The sequence below is a fragment of the Lontra canadensis genome, unplaced genomic scaffold (genome assembly GCF_010015895.1).
Source record: "Lontra canadensis isolate GAN:19392208 unplaced genomic scaffold, GSC_riverotter_1.0 scaffold36, whole genome shotgun sequence".
In the NCBI taxonomy this organism is placed as follows: domain Eukaryota; kingdom Metazoa; phylum Chordata; class Mammalia; order Carnivora; family Mustelidae; genus Lontra; species Lontra canadensis.
Window position 1 is genome coordinate 4731279 of NW_022631030.1, and position 16194 is coordinate 4747472.

Consider the following 16194-nt stretch of genomic DNA (forward strand, 5'->3'; position numbering starts at 1 on the left):
AAGCTGCTTCCCTTCCTCACTGCAGGCTATGAAGCCTGGGACGGGTGGGGCAGGGGAAAGGGAGAAGAGCTTTCAGTTGGCTAGGAGACAGCAGTTCTTATTTGGGTTTTGAAATGGCTTTTTTTTTTCACAAGGGAAAAGAGACAATATGGAAGTTGATTGAAAAGTTATAGGATCCTACGGTATTTCAATTTTTAATTTTTGAGGAACCACTATACTGCTTTCCATAGTAGCTATCCCATTTACATCTGCAACAGCAGCATACAAAGGCTCCCTTTACTCCACATCCTCGATGACATTTCTTATCTCTTGTCTTTTTGATAATAGCATCCCAGTAGGGGTGAGGTAATAACTTGGGGTTTCGATTTGCCTTTCCCTGATGATGAGTGATGTGGAGTACCTTTTCATACACCTACTGGCCATTTGTATGTCTTCTTCAGAAAAAGGTCTATTTGGACTCTTTGTTCACATTTTAATTGGATTATTTGCTTTTTTTTTTCTGCTATTGAGTTGTATGAGTTTGTTATATATTTTGGATAATACCCTTTCTATATGGTTTGTGAATATCTTCTCCCATTCCATATGTTGGCTTTTCAATTTATTGAGTTTCCTTTGCTGGGCAAAAGCTCTTTAATTTAATGGGAATATGCCTGAAGGAATTGAAATCAGTATCTTGAGAAGATATCTGCACCCCGTGTTCGTTGCAGCGCTAATCACAACAGCCAAGCTCTGGAAGGGGAGCTTGGGCAGCTCTGTTGGTTGGAGTGTCCTGCTCTTGATCTCAGGTCTTGATCTCAGGGTCGTGACTTCAAGCCCCACATGGGACTCTAGGCTGGGCATGGAGCCTGCTTTAAAAAAAAAAAGTCCTTCAGTGGATGAATGGATAAAGAAAATGTGATATACGCATATCATGGAATATTATTCAGCCATGAGGAAGACAGGAATTCTGCCATTTGCAACAATGGATGATTCTAGAAGGCGTTGGGCTAAGTAAAAAGTAAGCCAGGAAGAGAAAGAAAAATACTCTGTGGTGTCACTTATATATGGAATCTTTTTTTAAAAAGCCAATTCCCTAGAAACAGAGAATGGAATGGTGGTTTCTAGGGGGCGGCGGAAGGAAGACCTGGGGTGCTGTAAGTCAAAGGTACAAATTTTCAGTTGTAAGAAGAATAAGCATGTGACTGGAGCTAATAGCGTGATATTACACCCTTGGAAGTTGCTGAGAGTAGATCTTGTATTTTTACCAGACACGCACATATGCACACGCAAAGAGTTAATTATGTTAACTAGGGGAGGCGATGGGTGTGTTAATTATCTTGATCTTGGCAATCATTCTACAGTGTGTATGTATATCAAATCAACACATTGTATACTTTAAATACATACAATTATGTTTGTCGCAAAAAAGAAAAAAAAGGAAATTTCTAAATCTGCTTCCTGTGGTGTGGATGGGTGTGTGGGCAGAGAGGACATCTGAGAGAGCAGGTCTGAATGTGGCAGAGAAGGGGAGAGGCTGTGTCTGATTTTCCCACCCTGCCCGGTCACTTGATACATTGGCTTTAAAGTCATTTACTGGATTCTATGGACTAAATGAAAATATAAGAGGAGGTAAACTACACAGGACTAAAACAAGCAGAGCAGGTGGTAATGTTCATACAAAGTTGAAAGGACAGTGACAGGTCACTACCTGGACCCCAGGTCACACCTGAGGTCAAGCTGGAATCTGCATTCATCAACACAGTTCTTTTTTTTTTTTTTAAGATTTTATTTATTTGACACAGAGAGAGAGGGAGAGAGCAAGCACAAGCAGTGGGAGCAGCAAACAGGGGAGAACCACACTTCCCGCTGAGCAGGGAGACCGATGTGGGGCTCGATCCCAAGATCCTGGGCTCATGACCTGAGCTGAAGGCAGCCGTTTAACTGACTGAGCCACCCAGGAGTTCTTATCAACATGGTTCTTATAACTCATACTGAGCAGGGGCTATGCTGGGCCTTACTGGGAGACATTTGTGCCTCGTACAGAGATGCAGACATGAATGCCATCCCGGTCTCTGGGAGCTCACGGTCCAGCACGATATAGGATTAACCTGGCCCTTTACTGTTCTATAACTATTCCCTTTGTTTCCCTCAAAGTAGTCAACTCCTGAGAACAGAATCCACAGCAGACAATCGCTTACACGTTTACTGAACATCTACCGCAGACCAAGCTCTGCGGTACTGACCACTGGGGGGAACCAGCATGTCCTAAGTCTTAGCCCCTGCAGGGCTCATGGCAGACACACCATCAAAACTTCCATTTCCCTGCATAGATATGACAGACATCAAGCAAACCCCTCTAGGCAGGGGTGTGCAGGGTCTATGTGAGTCCCTGTTTTCCTCTGGGCTTTCTTCATGCACCGTCCTGAATGCTTTCCAAGCATTGCTCAAAGTCCTATACTATTCTGTACTAGGAATAGGGAAACAGAGCCATGAGTAAGACCTGCCCCCTGCTGTCAGAGAACTTGGTACCCCTACGGGAGATGATAAGTGAGCCCTAAGAGCAAGCACATGTTAGGCACCATGTAGAAGAAGGTTGGACTTCAGGGGAGCATGGCGAGGGCAGGGGTGGTTCAACCAGGTCTAGAGAGGCCAGGAGCGGCTTCCTAAGGAGGTAGCTTAAGCAGAAAGGTGAAGGAAGGGGAGAGCATTCCGGGCAGAAGGAGCAGCTTGGGGAAATCCCAGGGTGCACTGGGGAAATGGAGGGTACACGGAGCTGGGCGAGGGGCACACCTGGAGCTGTGGACAAGGGCCACATCGTGCTCTACTTACAGCCCACGCTAAGGGGTTTGGATACCCCTCTTTTGGAGGCTACCTGTAAGTGTTAGTTTAGGGAGGTGCTGGCATCACATTGGCATTGGAAAGATATCCTTTCATGGCTGAGTGAAGCACGGGTTGTCAGGGAGGACGGAAAGCAGGAAAACTGGTTAGGAAGCTTCCAGCTGTGGTCATCATCCCATTGAGACACAGGATGCAGGGGTGAGGCCAGAGGCCAGAACTTTCCAGACAAAGAATTGGCCAGAACTAGCAAAAGAGTTGAGGGACGTGGAGGGGAGGCCAAATGGCTGGTGGACAGGTGGGGAAGACTCGTTCCAGCTAGTTTTGACCTGGCCACAGTCCTGGCCAGTGGTCAAGCCCAGGGCGCAGGTAGGGAAGGGCTAGGATGCCCCCTGTGTTCCCAGAATCAGCCAGGCCAAGCCCCCAGGGGCCCAGGATGGGCATCTGTGCCCTAAGCAGGCGACCTACAGTTCCACGGCCGGGCTCAGCTCTGTCTCCAGGCCTAGAGGCTGCCGCAGAGTTCCACAAAATTACATTTTCCTCTTTGAAGGCAGCCTTTGCAGACAGAGCATTACTTAATCGAGAAGATATTTAGATCTGTGTATCTCTTGTAAGGTACACAGCTCCCCATGGTGACATCTTAATGGCCAGGGGCATGGAGAGGAAGGTAAATAATCTTTACCTTTGCTGCAGCCTGGGAATTCTCCTCGTTTGTCAGATATGATTAGCTGTTACCCTTCTGGTCCCCGCTTGTTATTCAGGTCCCTGCTTGTCACAGTCACACCCCTTTGGATGCTCACGCCTTGCTTTCTCTCCAGCTCTCTCTCCCTCTGGTGGCACCCTGACTGGCTAGTAATTTATGTATGACAATATGAGACTAATTCGGTTATTATGTCAAAGGGAAATTGAATCTAGGGTTTTAGTGCCGCATCTGGGAGAAATCTTCAAATGAATCTGGAGTGGAGAAAAAAGCCTCTGAGTTCGATTCATCCGCTTGTCATCCTGTCGGCAAGATTAAGTCATTATAGAGGGCTAAGCCCGGGCCAGAAATGGGAAAGGAGAGGAAGGAGATAAAGGGAATGGGAAGGGGGTGGGGGAGCCCAGCGCAGGGTGAGGAGGAAGAGGAGGCAGGGGCTGGGCTGGGCTGTGGGAGTGGAAGCCTGGAGGCAGCGGGCCTGGGAGGTGGAGGAGGAGGGCTTCCTGCCTCTCTGGGGACTCCCTTATTTACCCACAACGGGCCGTCCTGGCTGTGTGAGAGCCAGGGGACAGATGGACAGGGAGGAGGTTCAGTGGGAGGGCATTTATGCAAACATTAGCTTGTCTCTGCTCTCGGGTGTCTTAAACATTGTCTGAGTTAAAATTTGCCTCTCCTGCCTTTCAGGATGAGAGTGCTTTGCACGGAGGCAAAGTGGGACGGTAGCATTTCTGGAGACACCCAAGCTCAGCTGCGGGACGAGGGGCTCCCCAGGCTCCACACAGTGCTGGGGCCCTAGGCGCCGAGCAGCGGGTGTGCGCCACGGGCGCGCGTGTCCCATGTGCGTACTCACTTCCAGTCTAGCGGGAGAAGTGGAGGCGGCTGGGGTGGGAGCCTAGGAGCCTGGGAGCCTGGGTTGGAACAGTGGGGAATGAGCCTGCCGTCATCTGTACCTGCAGGATCGGATGTACAAGGGATCTGACGCTTGGGAATTATGAGAATATTTTATAAGGTTGTTCTGCCTTCTGAGACGCTCAAACCCCGTTTCCATTGGTCCGGTTGTTAATTCGATTTATTTTCACTGCCATGACGGTATTCTCCCCTCTCGAGCTTGTGGAAATGTTTAGGTTCGCTCTCACTGGTGGGTGCATTTCATTCCTCTCTCCCATTCTATGGCACTCCCACTCTTGGGGAACTTGGGTCTCTGAGTAGCTCCTTCTAGCTGCTGGTGCTTCCTTCCCCAAAGGAAGATCATGGGGCGATTTGGCAATGTTCTCACGAAGAACATGAATTGCCATGTCGGTTTCCTGGGGAAATTTGGGTGCCTGAATTTGAGTTTCTCCCCAAAGTGCAGAATCTGATTCTCATACACCCGGAGAACCTATTCACATGGGGAAACTGAATCGCATGGTTACCATGACGACAGGTCCCCCTCCAGCCTCAGAGGCATCATTCTTGCCTCTTAGACTCTCCCTCCCAGCCAGGATTCCCCACCGCCACCCCCTGACCCCTGGCCCCAGGAAAGAATGCCAGAAGGTCCTCTGGACCATGCCACTGCCTCCAGGTAGGATTTCAGGGGAACAAGCAAGCCAGGAGTGAATCAAGGCTCATTTCTACATTTGTCCTTCTTATTTTTTTTTTCTTTTTTTAAGATTTTATTTATTTATTTGAGAGTGAGAAAGAGATGAGAAAGAGAAAGCATGGGGCAGGGTGTCAGAGGGAAAAGCAGGCTTCCTGCTCCATACAGGACTCGATCCTGTGACTTTAGTATCATGACCTGAGCCGAAGGCAGTCGCTTAACCAACTGAGCCACCCAGGTGCCCTACATTTGTCCTTCTCTACCAGCCCTCTTCTCTCCCCTTTCCTGGCCTCTCTATAGAAAAATAACCCCCCCACAAGAAAAAGGAAGAAGCTCAAATTAAAAAAGAAAGAATTCAAAATAACCCTCAGTTCTTAACTCACGTCAGTTTGACTGTTTCTTCCACCGCCCACACATCGGCTTCGACCAGACGCCCACCTACCAGTACTTATGCAAAAGATATTGGCAGCTGCTACTAACCCGAGAAACGTCTCGGCTCTCAGAGCGCCTCTGTCACCATCCCTCTCCCCGGCCTTTGTGCATTGGGAGCCTTTTCCATCTTAATGAAGGAGGGTCCCTCGCCCTCGGAAGGACCTTGGGCTGCTGCCATGCTGCACCCTCTCCTCCTGAGCAAGCAAGATGTGTGAGTGTCTGCCGCATCTCCGACACCTACTGCCACGCTCATACCAGGCTTCTGTTAATTGGACTGTGTGATCTCGGGGATGGTTATTTATTAATAGATAATTCAGAGCCCAGGACGAGTTCATCATTACGACTTGAGGGTCTGAGAGAGGCCACGGAACCGATAGGTGCTGCAGAGCCTCAGAGATGGCATCTGTGTGAATTCCAGGCAAACCCAACCTTGAGTGTGAGAGAGCAAAACCTTTCGTAATTCCCGGAGGGAAGCTGCCTCTAGCTTAAAGTCCATGTGTCAGGCCTGCCCAACACCATGGAGGGGCAGGTGTCTCCTTAAGTTCATGGATATCCCAGGAGCCCTCAAATCTGCATTCCTGATAAGCTCGGTGTTCCTAGAAGGGCAAGTTCAAGGTGGGGGAGGGGGGTGGAGCAGGCTTGTTGCAACCACAACACTTTGTTCCAGTCTGATGGGTCCTGGCATGGGCTTGTCATCAGGGGGCCTTTCGTTCCTTCTCTCCTGCTCCCTGGCCCAACTGCAGATAAAATAGTCTGACAGACTGGTCGCGGGGAAGGAGCTCTCCTCCTTCTTGAGTCTTCTGGGGAAAGAGATGACACGGCTCCCTACCGTCATGCACAACAGTGCTGGCAGACCCACTCCTGAAATCCTCCCCAAAGCCTCATACAGTGGATTTAGCCAGAAGAACCAGATGGTTCGAGTAGTCTGAGTAGACAGGTAGGGGGTGGTGATGCCCCGCCAAGGGACCTCATGCTGACTCCCTCGCCCCAGCCCCTGCCTCCCGCCCTGGCTGTGCACTAGCTTTCCTCCCAGAATGCCCCCCACGGGATACTGAAACCAACACCCAAGCCACCTGTCCGTGTTGACCCTCCCGAGCCCAAGGAGGTCCTTAGAGAGTCCATTCAGGCCACTTGCTCCAGGACAAGGCGGCCAAGCCCCCTTGGGGATTTCTGGAGACCCCAGTGGAACCCACATGCCCTTCCCACTGTTGCTGGGATGAGGCCACCAGCCAGGGCTGTTGTACCAGTGGGGCAAGAGGGGATATAGCCCCCGCGGCAGGGCCCAAACTGGGCAGCGAAGCTGAGGGGACAAGAGGAGAGGCACTTAGAAGAGACCCAGGTAGAGAGAATTTGGGTCTGCAATAAGGACAGGACTCCAGGGCGTTGGCTGTGGGACACAGTTCCAGCACAGAACTCAGGACCCAAGCCATCTGTCCTCTCACTGCTGGCTTTTGAGGCTGAGTTGAGGCAGGTGGGTGGGGCTGGGACTGCGGGTGAAACCAAGGGCCTTCAGCCAAGGAGGAAGAAGGGGCTCTGGGGGGTAGTAAGGAGCCACATAGGCCATTTCTGAGGAGGACTGACATCCAGCCGGAGAAAAATCCAAATAAAACAAGGCTGGATTTAGGGATGAACTGGTTCACATTTTCTTAGTGGATCATTCTTCTAACTTTGCTTTCCTTAGGAATGTATTTAATTTTTAATTCTACGAGTAATACACGAACACCTTCTTGTAAAAACTCGAAGAATACAAGGGAAGCAAAAGTCCTCATTACTTCCCTCCTTCCCTCTCCCCTCCTTGAAGGAAAACCCTATTTTCAGTTCACCATTTAGATAGAAGGGTAGGTAGGTAGATAATAGCTAGAGATAGGGAGATAGGTGGGTTTATGTTTATGTTTATGGTTTGGGTTTATGTTTATGCGGCTTGCCATCTTCACTTGACAGTTTCCTTATGTGATTTCCATGCCAGTGAAGAGATACCCTTCATTCACTTAATTCTGCACGGCGTTCCATCAGTAAGTGGTACCTACGTTTCACTGTAACGCTGTGGATGGATATTTGCTTTGCTGCCCTTGTTCTCTTATTCTTTACAGTAAGCACCCTTTTACACAGTTATGGTGGATTTGAAGGTGGGTTTAGGAGGGACTGGTAGGGATAGGAGGTCCTGGGGATCCTTGGGGGTCCTGGGGTGTGGAGAAATGTCTGGGATTGAAGGAGGCCTTGGAACACTCTCCAGACCACTCCTGGGCTTTGGCCAACTTCTCAGAGCCAGTGGGGGCCTGGTTGGCTCGTGGGGTTGGGTCCCAGTGCTGTCCCTCGATGGCAACCTGAAGACCCAGACTGCAGCTCGTCCAAGAGGCCGCATTCCACCGTGACTGCCTTGTAGGACACGTGTCAACTCTGTAGCTCAGCCTGCTCCTGGCAGGTTTGAGTTTGAGCTAGACCCTGGCATGAGAGCATGAGAATCATCCTCTCACTGCACTGATTTCCAACAGACTCTCTCTTTCTCGAAAAGGATCACAAACTGTATTCCTGCAGCAGCCCCAGCTGAGGGACAGGTGCTATTTTGAGCTATTTTCAGTCATTGGTTAATGCAGGGATGAGTGGGAAGGAAGGTACAAGGGCCTTTCTGGATGCAGGGTTGACGTCATGGGTGAGTTTTCAGAGACGTGGTTTCCTGTGTGGCTTTCAGAACAGGTTGTTCCCCGATCACGTGTCTCTGGGACAGTTGGGGAGGAGGTGACTTCTTTGTACGCAGACCTTGCATGCAGCCTCACGCCACCTTAGCCTTTGGTCTTGGTGGGTCATCTAAGTTGGGGTCACATGAAAGACACAGGGAGCCTGCCGAGGGTCCAGAGAAGAGCAGTGAAGGGCAGGGGGGGAGGCGGCGGGTGGTTCTCCTCGTTTGCGTGCTGTGACATCTGTTGTGATCTCTTATCTTTCTCCTGCTCCCCCATCTACTTGCTGATTGATGGACCTCCTCCCATGGCCAAGGCCTAGGGCAAGATGCTGTCCTTGCCGCTGGCTGACCTTGGAGAGGAAGGTCATGGTACCTGGTAAGAACAAGAGCTCTGGAGTCCCGCATCAACTAAGTTTATATCTTGCCTTGCATTCCTGACACCTAACCTCTCTGTGCCTTGATGTTTCCATCTGAAAAGCAGGCACAATATTAACACACTTCTCCCAGAGGGTGATAGTCCAGGCTTGGCGAGAGGGAACGGATGTACCCGTGAGCGCAGTGCTGGGCAGATGGCAAATGCATGAAAGCCGGCGTGATGACTGTTTATTGTGTTGTATTGTAATGCTCTCTTTAGCTTCCTGTTTCTTCCACCAGATTTTGAGTCCTTTCCAGGATCAGAATCATCTTCCTTGTCTCCTCAACACAGGTCCTCAAAATAGGTTTAATGAAAGGAAGTGCAGTGGAGGGAAAATGGTCTCACTTCCTTCGCAACTCCTCCCCCTGAGGGTCTATTTCCTGCCCCTCATCAGGGCTGGTCATGTGACCTGCTTTGACATGTAGAATCCAGCAGAAGTGATGTTCCGTGACCTCCGAGCCCAGACCTTACCAGTACTTGCAGCTTCTACGCCTTGGCCCTTGCTACCCTGTGGCTACCATGTAAGGAAGCCTCCTGGAGGGTGTGAAACAGGTGGGGACAGAGGCCAGGCCACCATCCCAACCATCCTTGCCATCCTGCTAGCATCAGGGATCCAATGGAGGTGCTTGGAAGAAGCCCGGCCCTCAGCTGTTCCTCCAGCGGCAGCCGCGAAGGTGAGCCCCAGTGAGACCAGGAAAAGCCCAGCCCGAACTGCAGAATCATAAGTAAATAGATGGTTGCCATTTTAAATCACTGAGTACCTGGGTAGGTTTGGGGTTTTCTTAGTGTCGCAATAGATAAATGATATGGGAAGCTAGGGGCAAAGCCTTCCTAGGGCTCATAAGCAACGAGAGGGAAAGCTAGGCATAGTCAGAATGGACCATAGAATTTTAGCAGGTAGAGTCGCCCACGTTCAGAGGAAACAGTGTCGGTCCCATGGGCAGAGGCTGTACAGGGAAGAGAGCTGGGGAGGGCTGAGAAACCCTGAGTTCCGACGCTGTGATCACTAATGAGGCTGATGGGGAAAAGGGAGGCAGCGTGTAGAGCAAAGCCCTGGTCCCAGAGGAACTCTGCAGTGAGCTCAGGCTGTAATGGGGGGGGGGGCATGTTCCCAAACTGGGGGAGGTGGGGAGGGAGGAGGGTCCACATCCCAGGCAACCAAGAGCTGTGGGGAAGGGTACCAGTGACATCACAGCCCTGGGTGGCCTGGGAACACCAGGGACAGTGAGTGCATTAAAGATTTTTGAAGCCATTACAAATGAATGAGCCCTATTCTTCAGGGAGGATATTATAACATTGATAGAGGCCCAAGTGAAACCACATTCTCCCCCTACTTGCTTCCTAAGAAGGAAAACATTCAGCATTATGTGTCGCAGTAATCCATGATCAAGGGAGGGGACCCCTGGAGCAGTGAGTGGCGCTGCCACACTCCTTCCGGGGAAACTGCAGGCAGCCTCTCAGCCTCCAGCCGTCATAGATTTTTTTTTTTTAAGATTTTTAAAAATTTATTTAACAGAGAGACAGATCACAAGTAGGCAGAGAGGCAGAGACAGAGAGGGAAGCAGGGTCCCTGCTGAGCAGAAAGCCCGATGTGGGACTCAATCCCAGGACCCTGAGATCATGACCTGAGCCGAAGGCTGAGGCTTTAACCCACTGAGCCACTCAGGCGCCCCATAGTTTTGAACTGTCTGTGAGCATCTGGGCTTCAGCTCAATTTCTTTTGTGCATCCATTAGCAAGATGTGTCCTAAGGTATTAGAAAAGCCTAAGAGAGGCTATTTTTGCGGGGTCTGGGAACACCTAAACATTTTTTCATATAAATGAACGGTAATGGTTTCTCCCCTTTGCACCACTTTGGCTTACAAAAGTTTTCATAGGAACGCTACTTTCGGCTAGCCGAGGAAACCTGTATTTGCTTGGATTTTTATTCCCGGCTAAAGCGTGTTTCATCTCCATGGTCAGGAAGAGATTTGTGCAGGATGGACACGTCATCATCATCTCAGGGTGCTCGACCCACTAGCATCAGAAGCCACCTGGACACTCTCGTCAAGAGCAGATTCCTGCCCACAGCCTTCCTCACCCAGCCTGAATCACCAGAGAATCATCAAGAATCTCTAAGGCTGGGGACTGGGGACATCGACTTATTTAGCCAACACACGCGTACCACTTACTGGCACTGTTCTAAACAATTTATACATACCTCTCCCTTATTCATCACAATGATTCCACGTGGGAGAGCCTCTCGCTACCTCTATTTTAGATATAAGAAAGCAGAGGCCTAGAGAGACTGAGTCATGGTAAATGACTGAGCCCAGATTTGGGCATGGGCAGTCTGGTTTCTGAATCCCCCCGCTCCCATGCTGTGAACCATGCACCCACTTATAGATTTTAAACACTCTCCCCAGGTACCCGCCGCCACACTTACATTTGCAAACCACTGCTCTAAATGGTCCTGGGACTGGAAGAGGTAAATTGTGCCCCCCTTTACTTCAAAAATGGGAGGGAGGGGCGCCTGGGTGGCTCAGTGGGTTAAGCCTCTGCCTTCAGCTCAGGTCATGATCCTGTGGTGCTGGGATCGAGCCCCGCATCAGGCTCTCTGCTCAGCAGGGAGCCTGCTTCCTCCTCTCTCTGCCTGCTGCTCTGCCTACTTGTGATCTCTGTCAAGTAAATAAATAAAATCTTTAAAAAAAAAAAAAAAAGCAAAAATGGGAGGGAGAGGAAGATCCCAGAGACTGTCATCCTTGGTAAAACTCTAGCATTGGTTTTTAACTAAGAGATGGTTTATTTGGACACAAAGGGAAATGGTGAACACCAGGAACCAATGTGGGCTCACGAAGCATGAACCAAGCCAAAATCATCTCATTTATTTCTCAAGAGCATGGCTCTTGGGTTGGGATGTAGTGAACACATCGTGACATGGATACCACCCCCGGATGCCTGGTTCAGTTTGAGGCAGTCCTAACAGAACCGAGCCAAGGAGACATGAAGACAGACTTGCTCAGGGCTTTGGAGAAGAGAATCCAATTTCTTTTTCCCTGGATGGAAACAAGGCGTGTTGCTGCAATCACTCTGGCAGCCACCTTGGGAGCGTGAGGCTAATCAGACTTGAAGAAGCTAAAGCTGCGTATCTCTTCCACAGTGTTGGGAAAACAGGACAGCTACCTGCAGAAGAATGAAACTGGACCACTATCTTACACTGCACACAAAAATAAACTCAAAATGGATTAAAGATCTACGTGGAGACCTGAAACTATAAATCCTAGAAGAGAACACAGGCAATAACTTCTTTGACATCATCTGTAGCAAATTCTTTCTAGATACGTCTCCTTGAGGCAAGGGGAACAAAAGCAAAAATAAACAACTGGGACTACATCAAAATGAAAAGCTTCTGCACAGCGAAGGAAACACTCAACAAAACTAAAAGACAACCTACAGAATGGGAGAAGATATTTGCAAATGACGTATCTGACAGTGGGTTAGTATCCAAAATATATAAAGAACATGTAAGACTCAACATCTCAAAGCCAAATAATCCAATCAGAAAATGGGCAGAAGACATGAATAGACATTAAGAAAAAAAGACACCCAGGTGGCCAAAGGCACATGAGAAAGTGCTCATCATCACACATCCTCAGGGAAATGCAAATCAAAACTAGAGTGAGATATCACTCCACACCTGTCAGAACGGCTAAAATCAAAAACGCAAGGAACAACAGGTGTTGGCAAGGATGTGGGAACAAAGGCATCCTCGTGCACTGTTGGTGGGAATGCAAACTAGTGCAGCCACTCTGGAAAAGAGCATGGAGGTTCCTCCAAAAGTTAAAAATAGAACCACCCTACAATCCAGCAATCACATTACTGGGATTTTACCCAAAGGATACACAAACACTAATTCAAGGGATACATACACCCCTATGCTTATGGCAACATTATCTATAATAGTCAACTTGGGGAAACAGCCCAAGTGTCTATCAATTAATGAATTGATAAAGAAGATGTGATGTGTATATATATATGTATATGTATGTATGTATGTATATATATGTGTGTATATACATGTATACACACACACACACACACATATATATATATATACACATCACCTCTTCTTTATCAATTCATTAATTGATAGACACTTGGGCTGTTTCCCCAAGTTGGCTATTATAGATAATGTTGCCATTATCTATACACATACATTGTATATATGAATGTATATGAAGATATATGAATGTATATACATACATTCATATATGTATATATACATATATATGTATACATAATATCCCCCATATATATACATATATGTGTATATATAATATACATATCTCCCCATATATACATACGTATATATGTATATATATGGGAGGGATATTATTTGGCCATAAAAAAGAATGAAATCTTGCCATTTGCCATGACATGGATGGAACTAGAGAGCATGCTAAGTGAAATCAGTCAGAGAGACAAATACCGTATGATTTCATGCATATATGGAATTTAAAAAACAAAACAAACAAGCAAAGGGAAAAAGAAGAGAAGGGGGGCAAAGCAAGAAACAGACTCTTAACTACAGAGAGCAAACTGCTGGTCACCAGAGAGGGGTGGGGTGGGGGAGGGGTGAACTAGGTGATGGGGACGAAGGAGGGCACTGGTCGTGATGAGCCCCGGGTGACGCATGGCTGTGCTGAGCCACTGTATTGTACACCTGAAACTAATATCACATTGCATGTTAACTAATGGGAATTTAAATTAAACCAAACCAAACCAAGTGAACAAAAAGGTAACACTGTGGATGGTAGACGAGATGGAGGGAATCAGCCTCTGGGGACATCATCGAGCTACTGTGTCAACCAATCCCGAGTCGCATCCATCTCCGGGCTTCTTGTTACATGAGACCAATAATCTCCTTATTGTTTAAACCAATTTGATATAGGGTTTCTATAACCTGCAGGGAAAAAACATACTAACTGATATAAGGGGAATGAATGCCTAACATATGAAACACTTCAATTTTAGAAAATTATTGACCACAGTGTTCATCCTTATGGGCAAAATGGAGAAACACGGGCTAAATAATATCATCAAGAAGATTCACGACTGGGAGGTCTAAAGTTGACCAGAGGCCAGGTAGAGCAAGGCAGGTGGCATTTTTAAGGAAGCCACATGCACTCACAAAGGCATATCTGTGCCTTTAAAAGGAGCCCCAGGCAACAGGATTCAATCTTCCGGAATTCATTTGGACATTGCCTGAAATGGCTCGTTTGTGTCCGCATATTCCTAAGCTTGGTGCACGCCTCAAACCCTAACTTTGGTATATACACCCCCTGAGCTCCTGATGTTTCCAGACCCAATGCCACCAGGTGGTGACCTGGCATCCTTGCCTCCCGGATAGGTGTGGTTTTTACTGAGTTTGGCATTTCTCCCTTGACTTCACCCTTTTCTTCCGGATGGAACTGACCTCTGCTCTCCACTTCTCCATAAGCGACCCCTGGCGTATCTCTAGGCTTAGTCTGAACACCAAGCTGTAACCGGAATTTGACACCGGAAGCCGAGTAATGTTTCATAGATCAGCGTCACCTGGTAGGCAGTCTCTAGTAGATGGTACGAGACTCAGCCCTTGAATCTTGGCCTGGCTTTGACCAATGACTTGGCACAGAAACTCAGCTTACCCAATTTGCAAACACCTCCGAGCTGCAAGGCTACAGTATCACCTGACAAACTCTACTTCAAAACGATCTTAAAAGTAGTGGGAACAATAAGCTGAAAGCACGTTTCTTTCTTTCTTTTTTTAAATCGCAACTACAGAAGTAGCTGATCGTAGTTTATGTAAAGTAAGATCAGCTAACTAAAGTCAAATAAAACCCTGAAGTGTGTTTAAAACAGTCAATGGTGTGATGTGTTGCCCCAAAAGGCCAGTGACATCTTAGGGTTGCATCCTCCAAGTAAGGTGTCCAAATGATGGGGGTGATATCCCTCAAGAAAACGGAATTCTTTGGGGGGCCTGTACTTGGTAAAGGGCCTCCAGAGGGCATCAAAAGAGAGGGACAGGTGTGGAGAGAAGGGAGATGCAGGAGGGCAGGTGGGAGCCTCTGCAAAACTTGAGGTCAGATCTGGAAAGCAGAGTTTGGTTCATTTTGAGCAACAATTTCCTATACAATATGACTTAAGGCGAGTTAGTGTGAGCTGACAGGGCAAGGATTTGGGAGTCAGACAGCCCCAGTTTCAAATCCCAGCTCTGCCCCACCCGAGATGCGTCTCCCAGGACAAGTCAATTTTTATGTGGCTCAGACTAAGGTCCCATTAAACAGAGATAAGAACGCCTACCTTGCCAGCTCCTCCGCCGTCGTCTACCTAGTGTGCTTAGCATAGCACTGAGCGCAGGCTCAGCTCTCAATAAATGTCCGTTCTTCTTAATAACAACGATCAGATGGGGTTCCAAGGCGGGTAATAGGTTCTCCATCACCACGGTGTTAAGCAGAGGCTCTGTGTCAACACGTCAGTGTGTTAGAGAGGATTTTTTATGCTCTAGGCTGGAGGTTGAAATAGCTGATTTGTAAGGCCCCTTCGAACTATAATTCTGTGATTTTAAGTCATTATGAGAGCCCAGACTTCTGATCAGGTCAGGGACAGTAATCTATTAGTAGGATGGAAATCCCCTGGTGGGCCAAGGGGAGAGAGTTTCACTGTGTGAATTACTGTTCGAACACATTATGTGCACGCATGCGTAACTGCGCGGGTACGCAGAAGGGCAGGTGTCCACGTGCATCTGGGTGTCTGTCCATGGGGGAGCGTGCGCGCCTGTGTTTGCGTGGGGGTGTGCACCACGCCAGACGACTACCATGCATCATGTGTGACCACACTCTACTTGATGGCATAATCAACGTAGATTCTGCCGGGACCTGGGTCTGTGTTCATCTCTGCACCTCTGCCACATCTGCTGGCAGGAGACGTGTCCCTCTGTTGATTTCTGGGAGGTTTGTACTCAGCGGGGCGGGAAAGGGAGGGAGGAAAGGGGAGTTTATCAATAAGGGCTGTAACGCCATGGATTCTTTCCAGCCACTGAGGGTCAGGCCTGTGAGCTGGGATCTGATAGCTTGCAGTTGGTACCCTGGGCTGGCCCTTCCGAAGACATCCTTCAAGCACCTGGGTTTTGGCTTCAGCCCCATGGATTCCCTCTCTAGACTTTCTAGACTTTCTCTTCAGCCCCATGGATTGCCTCTCTAGACTTTCTAGACTTTCCCTTCAGCTCCATGGATTGACTCTCTAGACTATCTAGAATTTCCTTTCAGCTCCACTGATTCCCTTTCTAGAATTTTCCCCCTATAAAGAGCTTTCCCGATCCCACTGGAGGCATCCTGTAACAATCTGCTATGTGACCCAATCCCTCCTAGAGGAAAAGCCTTTGACAGACAGATCACTGCTGGTGGTTCGTGCCTGAGAAGACCCACCTTCACCCACAGGATCACTTGCTCACTGAGCACTAGCATGTGTCAGGACCTGCTGGTGGTGCCTACTACCACCAGCAACATAAGGGCTTACAACTCACCAGGAAAGTCAGAGGCAAATAACTCCTTGTATAAAAATGTT